This window comes from Camponotus floridanus, unplaced genomic scaffold (genome assembly GCF_003227725.1).
Source record: "Camponotus floridanus strain SB8 unplaced genomic scaffold, Cflo_v7.5 scaffold49, whole genome shotgun sequence".
NCBI classification, from domain to species: Eukaryota; Metazoa; Arthropoda; class Insecta; order Hymenoptera; family Formicidae; genus Camponotus; species Camponotus floridanus.
The window spans coordinates 165,525-181,155 of record NW_020229647.1 but is presented as its reverse complement, the minus strand read 5'-3'; the positions used below and the strand labels follow the sequence as shown (position 1 = coordinate 181,155).

The 15,631-nt window shown below is 37.2% G+C and overlaps 1 protein-coding gene across 4 annotated transcripts in view; it reads right to left on the bottom strand.

Moving 5' to 3' along the window:
- The window catches only part of LOC105251450 (mucin-5AC), a 283,388-nt gene that overhangs the window by 120,057 nt on the left and 147,700 nt on the right, over positions 1-15,631 (bottom strand). The gene's annotated exons all lie outside the window — the stretch shown is intronic.

Below are 15,631 nucleotides of genomic sequence, written 5' to 3'. Positions count from 1 at the left end.
TCTTCTTTCATAAATTTGGAGGGCGCCCTCGGATAAAGGTTTAGAATAAATCGTTCGGCCTGTTATCCACTCCGACGTCGGCGGATAACGGCAGACGAGAGCGACCCCGGATGGCTCAACAATTCCTCCTCAGCCTTCCCGCATGATCACACGTTGTACCGCTTTGAGATGCGTTTTCCACCCATCGCACATGAAACTCCAAGTTTCATTAATACGTCATCATACATTCTATGCCGAAATATGCGTAAAATATTCATCGAAATGAGAATAAATAATGAAAAGCCCCTTAAAGTCTACAAAGAGATTTGTATACACTATCTTTTAGTTCTACACATCTTGAATTTAAAATTGAATCTCTTAAGAAGGAAAATTCAATTTTTTCATTAATGTGTTATCGATATTTACTTGATATAAAATTACGAGAGAAATACTTATAATAATTAAGGAATAATTTAACACAGAAATGTTGCATGTAATCTGCACGGTAACTTACTACGCGCAAAGCTGACTATCTAAAATGGCGAGCGCAATATGAAAGTTCAGGCAAGGGTAGCTAGAATGCTCATAAATATATCCTCGAAGATCGCACAAATCGCTCGTTCAAGGCCAATCCCCTTCGACGTTCCCTGCAAGAGATACGAGAGGGAACCTTTCTTCTTCGACTCGCGTAGAAATACGCACGGCGATATGGCAAGTATATGCGAATTACATGCACGCACGCATGTGACGTACACGAACGCGCGGTCCGAACGTATCAGGCTAAAAAAAAGGAAGATGACGGAGAAGGAGAGAGAGAGAAAGAGAAAAGAAATGAAAGTAGAAAGGCGAGAACCTTTCAAGAGGGAGAGAGAGACGAAGAGGCTAAACCAAGCAGAAAGCCAGTCCAATTTCTCAAACCTGTCCAATCTGTGTCGTATGCAAAATCAATCACGCTCTACCCTGCCATACCACTCTCTCGGGCAGCCCTCAGGGCCCCACAATTTTCAAATCTACCCGTAGCCACGCGGTAATCTAGCTCCTGAGGCAAAACTTCTCGCCGATCTAAGACAGAGTTCTGCTATCGAAGCATCTTTTCTCGATCTATGTCATCTTTCAGACGATATCTAATACATGTGCCATGTGTGAATAAATGCAGATTAATATTTAGTTATATTTATTTATATATCAATCATATCAATCGACGATGTAAATAAATAAACCTAACATTTGAAAAATCAAACTTGTGTTTTTTTTTTCGCATAACGCACAAGACTATTTTATAATTCCTAAGAACATTTTCCTGTTTTTTTAATTTCTAAAAAAAAATTTGTCGATAGAATGGATGGCTAATTAACATCTAAGAATAGTGTCACAAACATCTCAGAATAAATAATAATATATAATGATCGATTAGAAGTAATATATATAAATTTTAATAATAATACATATATTATGAACATCACAGCAGCAAAAAATATGTACATATATCAACGAAAGAATAACAACCTTTGAAGCTGCATCGAGATGCACTGGTAATTTTGTCAACGATATAAAGTTTATATTGAGCCTTTGAATCATGGTAATAATATCGTCGCGGGTGTATGCTCAAAAGGCAGGCCGCGACGTGGAGAAAGACATTTTAAAAAGTAAAATTCAGAAAGTCATTAGGAACTATCGGACGTTTGTTTCGCCGTCCCCCGTCCATTGATATGCATTACTTTCGATCGACAGCCGCGATCATTAAAGGGGTCTAAGGGCGCTCTGTAAGGGTTTCAAGGCCGGGTGACCGCCTCGAAAAAGTAATTTGTCCTTTGGGGGCGCGAACTTCAAAGTGCACGCGGGACGAATGTCCCGCGTGCGGGCTTGCTACAACAAGCATCATTCTACTTGCGCCCCTTTCTACTTGGCGCCACTGATCAGACTTGCTGATTTTTGCCGTCGCAACGTCGGCGTGGACCTTGTCCATCGACGACCGTCAAGGGCCCCGGCTGTCGAAGCTCTCAGCCTCGAAAAGACGGAGAGAAGCGGGAGCGCGCCACGAGGGGTGCGAAGAGTTTAGCATACGCATTTTGTACATTGAAATCTCGACACGTTCGTCCAACTTTAAATTGAAACTCGCCCGACGCGCGTCGTCTCCCCGCCGTCGATAGTCGTCCCCATCGTCTCGCAGAATGTCGTCACATCAACAATGAAGGAGATTATAGTTAAAAATCGAAAAAATATTAAAAAGTATGAAAAAAATCTAGTAAATCCTATTCTTTCAAAAAATTATTTAATCAAATTTAGGATTAATTGTACAATTAAAATGTTATAAATTAAAATTTACTTTATTACTTATTTTTCTATTAGAAAATAAAACAAAATATATGAGAAAAATTCAGAATATCAAAGCAATTTGTAATATTTCGACTTACACAGATGTATCTGATTTTTACATTATCGGAATCTTCTTTTTATCTTACAGTAAAATGTTAATTTAAAAAATCAATTATAAAATTATAACGAAGAAGAAATAAAATAGAAACTGTGACTTAATGATGCATGGAAGATGGGATTAAAGAAAAAAATAATAAGGAAAAACGTTGTAGAAAAACAAGAGAGATATCATATTGATGATGTAATATTAAGTAAAGTAGTAAAATAATAATTTCTGTAAAATAATTATGATTTGTTTATGTAAATTAAAAAGATCCGGAAGCTATAATATCGAGACATCACAAAATTATGGCTTGTACTTTCCATACGATGTAAAGTAAATCATAAAGATAGACACAATTCCTTAAATTGTGAAAATCGACATAATAATATGAAAAAAATCGCCTTCCTCTCAACTAGTTTCCAAATCTTGTCGCGTGACATTAAAAAGGAACGATAGTGAGAGATTGGGCATTTTTAATTAAATAATACTAATCACAGAAGGTAACCCTCCTACGCAGGCAAATCTCATCTCGTTCTTTCCCTGGACCATCCCTCCTCGTGCAACCTCCTTCTGTCTTTCTTTCACTCCATCTTGTGCGAAGCTCCTTTCTCTCTTTTAGTCTCGCGAATCGTCTCTCTTTTAGACTTCGAATTGTAATTAACATTTGGTTCTCCCATTAGTGTAATTAAAGTGCCATTCCATAATCTAGGAGGCCGAGAGAAGAGAAGAGGGGCACCTTATCTTTCAGACTTCAGCCTCGGCTGCGGGGGTCGTTTTAACCCCCGCTGGGCGCCTCCAGCCCCTTTCCGGGTCTACGCCAACCGTTGGTTGCTGGTAGGTTCCTTCGGTGATAACTCCTTTCCGCGAGAAGATTCTCCCCGTTGGAGAAGAGAAAGGAAATCGCGGCAGGGGAAAAGAAAAACGGTGATTAAAACGTTTGAAAATCCGATATCGTATCTTCGTGTGCCGAGTCGTCCATTCAGAATCGTGCGTACACAAACTGATTTCGCGATTTCCGTTCCCTTAAAGAAGAAAGCTCGATAATATGATATATAAGATTTTAAAGCAGATAGCTATTCATATATTTAAGCGAGCAATATACATATAATCTGCATATATCTATTTTTTAATAAATAATACTTTTAGGAAAGCTCTCTCTTTGCGAAATTATTGTAATAGATATATAAAAATGCTTAATATTTTCCACATATATAACGTAACTAGAAAAATATCACCGAAAAGAACAATGAAGATGCGCAAACGTAACAGATTTTACAAAGATAATCAACGGAAGGTGTCATTTCCAGATTGGATTCGCCAAGCTGCACGAAGTCAGACAAAACAATAGAGATGAAAGATAAGAGGGAAAAGGCGTCGGTAAAAGAAAAGCAAGCAGATAAGAAAAGAACTGCCTACGTTGACATTTTCCGGTGGTTGAGTTAATAATACGCGCGGTACACAAGGCGCGTCGAGCGGGGGTGGATCCACAAAGTGCCATCATAAAGAGGCGCGGATGTGTTTATTCGGGAATTTGCCTTTTTCCACCGTTTCCCCCGCTCGACCCGGATGCCATGAGATTTTTATCTTATTTTTCGACGACGATACCGCCTGGGGATTTATATACTTTTAGCTCTGGATTGAAAAGGAGGGTGTGCGAGCGACAGAAGAAAACAAGGGATGGCGAGAGAGAAAGAGAGAGAGAGAGAGAGAGAGGGGAGAGGAAGAGAAGACGACGAAGGAGTAGGAAGAATCACGATGCAATTATTTTCGTTCCAGCTCGTGAACGGATTTTAAGGCCGTCCGGCCCCGGTCGCTGGACCGAGGAGGAAAAAGAAGGCTGAAGACCAGAAAGAAGGATTAACCTCGTCAAGTGGGAGAGTCCGTGACAAAGACGTTAAAGTGGTCGAGAAGGGGATGAGATATATCGTTCCGAAATCTGGGGTGGAACGCTCACATCGTCGAGCATCATGGAACGGCGAGACACTAATGGCATTTTTATTATTTCTCTCTGGAGTCCCGGAGTAATGGGGCGCCTATATGGTCCATTGGACACGTGACAGAGTTGACAGCTTCTCACCTTTTCTACGTCTTTCAGGAAACGCCGATTTCCTGCGACGCGGGCGTGAGGACAGGCCATGCCACTGGCATCTAGATGACTTCTTTTTATATTATATCAGCTCTAAAAAACTTTGATTATACAATATTTTTATTTTTATCTTTAATACTTTTTATGTCCATTCTTACAAAATAGATTTAAGATATTATACAAATTATATACTTTAAGATATTACTATACAAATTAGATTTAAGATTAAGATATTAAATTAGTTAAGCTTCATTGAAAGTGTTAATATTTTTTTAAAAATGATCTCGTTCGCGCATATATATCCCTAACAACCCTTTTTACTTTAATATAACAATATAGTATATAGAAATTCTTAAGAGCACTTTTATTTAAAATAATATGATAAACTTTTTACAATAAAATCGGAACTTTTTCTTGTATGCTTACAAGAAAAAGTGCAAATAATTTTATGATGTAGCAAAGTATATACTCGGGCTCAGCCATTTTCAAAATATCTGATGCCGCAAGATCGCAAATCATAAGTAGCCCGCCGCAATGTACGAGCCATTGCCGTCCTTCGTACCCACGAAGCCGTTGGGCTTGTTGGGTTTTGATGAATGAGCCTCACATAAAGCTGAAGTATGGTAAAAGCCGCCGTGGCTACCGCCGTAATATTCTACCCTGGGAGCTTTTAGAATCGCTAATGACTAATGGCACCAAAAGGAGCCCCCCCGATGGATGTTGCCTCGGTTCACGGATTAGCGTTTCGTGTGATTTTACCACGAAATTTCTGATCTCGCCATGTCTAAGAACGTGGCTTGCTGACGCTATACTCTTTCGTGCAGAATATTTCATTTCATATTTGATGTATCATTCAACATTAAAATAAAATATTTTTAAATAATAATTAGACAAAGTTACTATAATTTCGAATTAAATACGTCATTTATAGTAAAATGATAACATTCTTTTAAAAATATTTAAAAAATATCAAACACAAATCAGATATATCTTCAATAATAACTTAAAAATAAAGTATCAGTTTCATATATCTCAGAAATATCACATTAAATGTAAATTTTGAGAGGATCGTACTTCAATCATTCTATAATTCAATCATCTTTTTTACATATTTATACTTTAATTTCAATTTCTTTTTACTTTACTTGAAATCAAATACAATATTTTCGGCATCTTGCAAGTTTCACACGCGTCGGATATTATCAGTAGTCTCGTCGGCAAAAAGTTAGACTTTACTCAAGTATTATGAGCGGTCACGAAACATCGTGCGAAATAGGCAGCGAGCTTAGCCGGAGCTTACGATTGCTCGTGGACCGCATGGTTAACGAGGAGAACACCACGAGAAATCCCACACGAGAAGGAAAAAGCAAGAGGCAGAGATCTAGGTGCAGATCGGGGAGTAATGAGAGAAGGGTAGCCAAAAAGTACTTTAATATACAGCAATCCCCTTGGCTTGAAACTCACAAACTCGGACTGCGAGCGGCCCTCTCTCTGTCCGCCTCCGCGTATTTCTCTCGCCGTCGTCGCGTGGCTTCCGATGAAATTTGGCGTCTTCCACATGAGCCGCCTTTGATGCCCGTCACTGCCATTCTAATTGCGGAAACCCCATCGCAATCGGCTTGCGAAAGTCGCAAAGTGAAAATCATGCGAAACCGAATATGCGATTCTGCAATTTCCATGAAGCAGAAATGTTGTGTGTAAAAATTATTTTTTTCTAAATACATTATATGGCTATTTCAAATACCGAATTAACCTCGTATAAAGTTACTTTAATATCAGGATATATTTTTTCCAAAAAAAATTTCGATATTGCCAAAATATAATTACGAATCGAGAAGAATGGCAGAGCGAAATCACAAAATTGCGTGAATTCACATGTGGTTGTTGACTAAAAAGAAGCAAAGTATGAAGCAAATCTGTTTATCTTGAATAATAGAAGTAAATGAACGGCTCTGTATAGAATGAAGCAGGCCAATAATTGAGAAGCAACGGGGGACAGAGAAGAGCATCAATCCCTCGTTCCTTCTTTCTTCTCTTTTCCTTGAACGCGCCAGCTGATCACGCTTCTCCGCGATTAAGTCCCATGAGGATTCAACACCAACGAAGAACTATCTCGTGAACGGACCAGTCATTTATCCTTTTATCGAGCTCCCTATTTCTGCCGGACGACAGACTTTAACGAGCGACGACGTCTCGTTGGCAGATAAACGAGAAGAAATTAACGCAAAGATTTTCTTGCATGATTTTGCCTTATCACAAAAATTAAGTAATCAACTAATATAAAAAGTAGCAACAAGACATGTATATATACATTATATAAATATATAAATTTTATATATACATTTCTTCAGATATATTAATAAATGTATAGTAATATGTAATAATAAATATAAATATAATTTTTTTTATATATTCGATTATCGTTCCTGCATCGTAATGTTGCTGTTAATTTTCCTTTTCTTCGATATTCTTGCATTATAAACTTCGCGTGGACTTCCTTAACAAGGTTTACCGCTAATCACCGTCAAGAAACCGTTCGCGTGTAATTTGTTTATATCCCGACCATATATACTCACTCAGCCATAATTCCTCGACCCTATTCGGCCCTTTGCTCTGCGAAACGTTTACGTGCGGCGCCAGAATTTCGTCGATTATCGCGTCTGCCCTAAGATTTCCTTTGAGGAAATCAAAATTATAGCATTTTGCACGGGTTTACATTCACGCAAGCATAATTATCATAAAAATCATTTCAAAATCTATATAACATCTTCATGTACAATAAATAACATTTTTTATATTTTACATTCATATAAATCGATAAATAAAACTTAAACATTATCGAATCTTAACGTTGTCTTCATTTATCGTTGAAAAATATTTACGTGTTTTCCTTTCATCTCCAAAAACTTCGTATATTTACTTGAAGTCGTCAGAGTTATTGCGCATTGTCGCGTCAGAATACATTTGCGCCAAGTCGCAACGCTTTCGCAAAGACGAAGACGCTTGTCAGGTCGTACGACGGCGCTAACTGAAGCTGTTGCGAGCGTATTGGGAACGGGATTCCGACCTTCTCTTTAACCCGCGGCGGGGCGTAAACGGCGTAAAAGCGGCACCACCCCCTTATCTACATATCAAAAAGGCAATCCGGGGAACTCGCTTATGTAAACGGCGTGGGTGGCCCCGTGTCCCGACTAGGGATGAAAAGAATTTCAAAATCCGCGCGCTAATAAACCTGCTCTCTGGCACCGCGACGACCGCCGTCGAGGGAGGCTCTGACGAGGTATTCGTGGGGTTAAGCTCTTTAAGCCGCGGATTAAGCGAGGCGGCACGAGAATTTAAAGTTCCGTCGACCGAGCCTCGGACGAACCCCGGCACGTATACTCCGTACATGCAAAAGAATCGCGATCAAAAATATATTAAGTTCCGAAAGTTCGTATACGGACACATCCTTGCGAGAGAAAATGTTAGCTTCCGAAAACATCTTTAGAAAAATCCAAATATTTCTTACATAAGGCATTTTTGTATTTTTCTTTAATTTACATTAAATAAGTCACGGAAGAATCGAATAATTGTATATATTTGCAATTTTACGAATAAATATTTGTATATATGTATTATAATTAATTATATTTAGAAACTTATTAATTGAATAGATTTTGATTTATTTTGAGATGTTAACAATTTTATGATAAATTTATTTTATAAAAAACAATAACTAAAAATAATGTTAATACGTATGCATAATTTTTGCAATATGATTCACTGTAAACCTGTCAAATCTTCGACCTATGAAAACGTCAGGGACCAGCAATCACGGCGGAAAGAATTTAATCAGCTCAAGGACCAACGAGCATTTCCAGGCGAGAGAATTCTCTAGTCTTTCCCCTCCCCTCCCTTTCTCTCTCTCTCTGCACTCATCTACAATCTACCCCAATCTCCATGATGCTGAGGATTGGCATATCCCTTTCTCGCTGCCAACTCTCGCCTCTAATTCGAGCGTTCGTCAGGCTGCACACACGAACCATTATGTGGCCGGTTCTCATTAGCATTTAATGCTGGCGAAACTTTGATTTTCCAGCGGTCGGAGAGGCCGTCCACTCGTGCCGATTACGATTTCCGCCAAACTCGTACCTTATAAAGCTCGTGCTCTTATCGGCCACACAAGGGGACTGATTTCGAGTAACTATTATTTCGTTCAAAAGGGCTCAGAAAGACTGGACTTAGGCAAAGTAAGCGCTCGTTAGCCGCTTAATTGGGGAATAATCTCCACTTCCGCTTTTATCATGACATCATTTTGTGTCTCGTCCAGCATTCCTGACAATGTTACATTATTGAACGGAAAATATATTAATCACAGATGTTACTTAACATGTTATAACAATGTGTTATTAAGACAACTTCTTGCAAATATTACTGCTATTGTAAACGAGCTTTTTTAAATTCATGGAAGAAAAACAGAAACAAAAATGCAGAAAAGGCATTGAATGACAATAAAATTTCTCATTTTGCCATTTATTATTTTTTTAAATATAATATTTTTTTAAAATGATTAATGTTTCTTAGAAAAGAAATACTGTAATAGCGTATCTTTGTTTATTTTGTTTGTATCATTTATTTTGTAAAGCTCTCAAACATTTTATAAATGTCAATATTTATTATTAAAATATTTAATCAATCCTGTACAAGTCCCGATAGCTCGAGAAATGGCTTCGTAGACTATATAATTTAATTAATATTCCTGCTTCGATTAAATCCCCGCCTGCACGTGAGTCTTGAGCCTGATAAGCGATTAATCCTGCACGGCCCCGATAAGACGATGCCATGAGACAAAAGGTTATATAGGTGGTAAGGTAATATTCAACGTCGCGTTGCGAAACGAACCAATTAAGTGGACCCTACGAAATTGATTTTTAATTGAACCGGCAAAACCGATGACGTTAATAACTGAAGGTATAGCACGAATAGTTAATCAAATTCTAACCACATACTGCTGGAAATAATACGTCTAACAGCAAGTTATGCGCCTAATTAACATGTCTATACCTGGCATATTAATTACAGTCTAGTGACAATGCTTTGAACATTTTGCACGTTATATCAAATCATTCCGATTTCTCTGATCTTATAAAAAGGAATAGATATTTGAAAATCTCTTATAAGTTAATTTTAAAAATTGACCTATAAATTGGTCTATAAATAACATATTTTGCATTATTCCTTAAAATTTCAGAGTAACTATATAACTGTAATACTTAAAAATAAACTATTAAAGCATCAAATATAGAACATTCAATAAGATATATAAATATTCTTATGATTTATCTTACATTCACTGTCAAATTATTCATTTTTACATCTGCACGATCACAATGTATTATATATATAATCTAAATATATATATATATATATATATATATATATATAATATATATCAAAATATTTATTGCAAAAAACAATAAATTATATCGTCAAGTAGCATCCACTGAGGATCTAAAAAAAGCACGAGCGAAACATCTCCGTAATTTTCTGTGGTCCGAGACTTTCGAGTCGGGCAATGAGTTTCTCGCAGTTCCACCATCATCATCCTATTGCCTCCGAGACCCTAAGCCCCTCTGGCTCGCCTTTCTCGCGGCTAATGTCTTTTCTGTGTCGCGCTAGTCGTCGTCCCTCGGCAATGTCGGCGGAACGTCCTGTCGTGGCATTATCCTATTTCGCGAGCCATACTCTGCCGTCGATGTCGTCGTGTCCGCGCGAGTAACGAGTAACGAGTAAGCTACCATCGCAGTCTCTCCACCGTGGAATTCGCCCTTGAGCTTCGAGATACTATCAGAACATATCCACGCTTAACAACGAAACCCGCACAATTTGACCTTCGTTCATGAACATTCACGGCAGCGCTCGAATTCGGAAACTTCTAGTATGAAACTAGCGAGAATCTGTTAATTGTTATACGAGGTGCATTGCATGGCGCGCATAATCATATCCGTTCTTGTTATTTCGTCATTCATTTCGCGGTTTTTGGAAACACAAAACTGCCATATTGCATACTATTCTTTAAGAATAATAGAAATTATATATATATAATTTCTATCTATTAATATATATATTTTTTCATATTATAATAGTATATTAGGAGTATAGTAATTGATTGTAAAAATTAACTGTAAGAATTTTTTTCCTCGCTCTCTTATACGTTTGATTCAATTTGATTTATTTCAAGAGCTTTTAAGAAACTTAAAAATGACGATAGAAGATTTATTGTTAAATAATATAGAATTTCTCTCAGTTAGATTAAATCTTGTAAAAAGCAAGGTAGATTTTTAAAATTTAAAGTTCCTATAAATTGATAATTTTATGTTGCTCTTTAGCATTTTTCTTAGAAATCTTATAAGAATAGAGAAAAAAAATTTAAAAAGCAGACTCACTTCAGCATTCGTATTATTATAAAATAATTGTAAAATTAACGATGGTGCTAATGATTTCTTATGTGACTTTTGAAGATTAAAGGCTTTGATTGCGACAGTCGTTCGACGCCTAGTGATACAGCGATCAGTGGAAGGCGACACTACATCACGCGGTAATGTAAGAACCAAGCAATTTGTTGGTATCAGGTGCGTGGGCTATCTTAACTCGTAAGCCCTCGGTTTCGTCCTCTGCCAGCAATTAACTCCATTACCACTCTGTAACATTGTAGGCTGGGTTGTTTGCCACGCGAAGTGCGCGCAACTTGTTAAGCTCTGGTCTTAGGCCTTTTGGAGTCCGAAGGGACACAGGATAAGATCCTGCAACAACGCTCGCGTTATATTGCACTAACAAGATTTATTTCAAGATGTCAATACAATCATAACTTTGGCTTTGCATTTTCTCATACTCGACGGAAGAAAGTACTTGATAAAAAATATAAGAATTTGATAAAAAATATAATATTTAAATCCGCAGATAACTTTAAAATCGACTCTAGAAAATTATTAACGAAAAATATATCGATAATAAAAAATTCTACTCGGTTTGAAGATTTACAAAGTAAAGATATTAATCTAAAATTAATTAGCACTAATCTAACCAAAATAAAAAGCAACCGAAATGAATCTCAACTCTACGAAAAAAATGAAGTTAATTAAACTAAATTAATGTATAGCGTTTTGCACGAAATCATACACAAGAAACGAATGTACAAAATACCGAAATTTTTTTGAACAGTTACATTGCACTTTGCAAATAAATTGCGAAACATCCCTATCCTCGCAAATCAATGACCCATCATGTCCGGCATGATACATATCCGTATTAGTATAGTACCTAGAGGGGCATGGAAACCAGGACTTCCCCGCCTCTCGCAAACGCGCCTACGAGCCCCCATGAGTGCGCACCGTCATATAACTCCGTCAGTTCGATTCATATATTCATAGGGAAATAGCAAGGCGAGATGGAGGAGTCTGCTACTTGGGGGCAGCATGTGGATCCATGCGTGTGTGTATGTGTGTGTGTGTGTGAGTGTGTGTCGCGATTGCCACCGACCGCGACCTCATGCATACATCACGGGTAGAAAGTGATGGAACGCACCCGCGGCACCCTGGGTCACCTACGCTGTGAGACCGTCAACCTGACTGATTGCCAACTCCCACGGTAGACTGCGACGACGGCGATGACGGCAACGAAGAGGTCGACTTCTCTCAACCGCCGTCGCCCCGTCACATTGTCGCGGTTTCAGAAACGCGGAAGGTGCTCCGTAAATCATGAGACTAGATCACGTTGAAGATTAATGACAACCGGAACGGCCCTCGGAACTGGCCTCGTATATTTATGTCCCTGTTATGAATTGTATAAAAGTGTGTAAGTCCAAAAAATAGCAATAATATTCTGTAATATATATAATATAATTTATATGAAACATAGAATAATTAATAAGAAAATAAATCGCAAGGTGATTATATATAATTTAAGTCAAGTATATTATTGTATGTATGTATGTATGTATGTACCATCAATTGTATTATGATATAAAATAAGTGTATTAAATCCCTTTTAAATATAAAGAATAAAATAAAATGTAAAATACTATATATATTACTTATAATTATATCGTTTTAAAAAAAAGCTAAAAAATCAGATATGAAAAAGAGATCGTGGAAAGAGATGTAGCAATGTGTTTTTGTGATGCATCAAATAAAACATGTATTTTATTCTCAATGATAATTTTCTAATGAATAATACTGATTAATTAATGCTGAAATATCATGATTCGCAATCCCCTGTGTATCTCAACATAACTGCGTCAAAACGTCCTCGTAGAACACGACGCTCCCGTAAGCAAAGAGGCGGAAGGTAGTAACAGAGAAGACGATGGAGTGTTTACGAGCGAAGCGGCATTAGATGGATGTAGTCAACGCGTAATTGCTACCGATGCGGCAACTCACTTCCTGCATCTCGGAGCTACCGGTGCTAACATTTGTTCCAACGAATGGCTACACTAATCAGCGATCCTTGCTTCCAAGATTCGTTTAAAATATATCGCATAAATGTCATCCTAACACTGCTAATTATGTCTTACTATAATTACATGAAATAAATATATAGTTACATACTTGTCAAATTTTATCATGAAACAAATACGAAATTTTTATTAATATTCAGATGTTGCGCGTAAGCCACGATCTCAAAAATTCTTGCGTTCCCTGGCAATCTCAAGAAGATGCGAGCCATTTGGCAAGTTCGCAAATATTTGAGAAATGCGATAACAAAATTCTTATTCCACTCCAATGACCATCAATGGTCAGAAGCCGTTTTCGGGGCTTCTTCTTCGAAACCCACAAGTGACCATTGCGAAAAGGGTGTTCAAGAATACGCGACGGAGCGAGCCGTAGAGGGACGGGACGGATGGAAAGGCAGAGGTCGAAGGGATAGATCGAGGTCTAAGCACGTTCTCACCCTTGGCATCGTTCGTGAGGACCCTCGGAGGGCCTAACGAGCGGCTTTGTCATTTCTATATGTCCCGTCTTGCTCTTATTCGCGCCTTCTCCATTCGATGCTTTCTCTTAATGATGGTTGCCAATACTGGAACACGTAAATAGGCATGGGCCGCTCGCGTGCATGCGGTACAAGCACGGCTACACGCTCGTTTACTATCGTTACGCCCTCAAGACCTCATTCGCATTCACACGTGTCGGTTTATCCGCGGACACTTTGAATGCGTATTAGCGCTAATTTTAGGAAAGAGTAGAACCTCCGCATTAACATCAAAGCTTGCGGCGAGAGCCTTGACAATTTGGCGGAGCTTCAGTATGTATAGATTTAATCACACGCTCGCTTGTCGGGAAGAATTAAAATTATAACATAGGATTATAAAAATAATTTTAATTTTCCTTATATCATTATGTCAAATTAGAATATAAATTAATTTATTCTATTAATCTTAGCTCGCAAAAATATACTATTATTTAAAGAATTTCCTTTATAATTAAATATATTATAATAAATTATAAATTCGCATTTCATTAGAAAAATTACAGTATACAATTGTACTTCAAAATAATTTGACGTGAATGCTCTGGAAAAAGGCTTGCTTGTTAAAAAGATGGGGGCCAGACTGAATACTGTCTCCAACAGGAAATGCTGATTAGCATCCGGTAGGAGCAAACTTTCAGAATCGATGCCGTGCGCGTCTGTCTCGAGATTCTAATGGATTCTCATTTAAATAGAAATCTCCCGCCGATACAGACAGGTTGGGGTACGACAGAATGGAAGGACCAACGGTCGAAGTGTGTTTGCTAGTCAAGCAATGACCATGGAGGGTCCTTGGTTCTCCGTGGACAGGGTCAGCTAAAGATGGATGCCTAGAGAATGGTCGAGCAAACAACTCTTCATTGAAAGATATAAGCCTTCTCTATGGAATATTCTAATCATATTTTCTTATTTCTCCAGTCAATTACTTATAAAATTACAAATAATGTCACAGGTCAAAGAATTTTGATAATAGATATTTTTAATTTTATAATATAAGACATAAAAAAATAAGAATAATATTGATAAAGATAAAAAAATATCACAAATATGTAGCAATAATTAAATTTTTTAAAAATTATTCTAAATAGATTAAATCATTCGAAAATAAAGAGCATGATGATAGTTCTATATGCAAGAGTTCCCTACATAATACTGCTCGTGGCTTTTTCCTGCCGTAGAATTTTCACTCCATTTCGCGAGCACGTCACTTCCTGTCGGAGATCGTATCGTCTCTCGAAGAGAGCACGGCAATGCCCCGCATACATCTACATTAGTATGTCGGTACAATGGCCTCTATGGTCAGTCGACTGGCGATACTTTACATGCAAACAGAAAGCGTTACATCTGCCTGGCTGCCACAGTCGAGGAGACAGTAAATTTTCAAAACTGCCGACGCCAGACCAAGACCTTATCTTTGATTCGCCTTTGTCCTCCTTCTTTACATTCATCACTATTCGGTCAAAGTCGAACAAAGAGCAGAAAATCTACATTAATAACTAAGAACTTCAACAACAAGTAAAATCGATTTTTTAAGTGTTATAGTTATCTATTTGTGTAAAATAATTTGTGTAAGTTAATTTTCTTAACGAATAATACTATTTATAATATAGATTGTAAAATGTGTGAATTAATAATATTAATATATGTCTTTCACGAAGTTTTTTTTATGTAAATATATAAATTAATATTCAAATTTTATTTATGTGCTCTCTTAAATGGAGTCAATACATTATTATTAATACGTAATTTTAATTATAAATATAATATTAAAAATCTTATTGAAAAGAATTCATGAGGATTGATTAATTTTTCAATGAGATCTTGCTATCATTCAGTGAAACATAGGATGGAGGAACAAACTGTGAGTATTTTCACTGATTTTCAATGTAATTTTGTTCACTGTAATCTGTATTATTTTAATCAATAATATTTTCAATAATTCATATGTATATGCGCGTATATAGTCTATACAAATTACAAATATAACAAAACTAATTATTTCTTTTAAATCTCGTATCTAGAGTGACAATATTATGCGCTAAGAAATCTTCTAAAATCGCTGCTCTCAATCGTTGCACCGGGTATGCAATTGAGAAAAAGAACAGGACACGAAATCAAATCAAAGTTGGGAAAGCAGCTCGAAT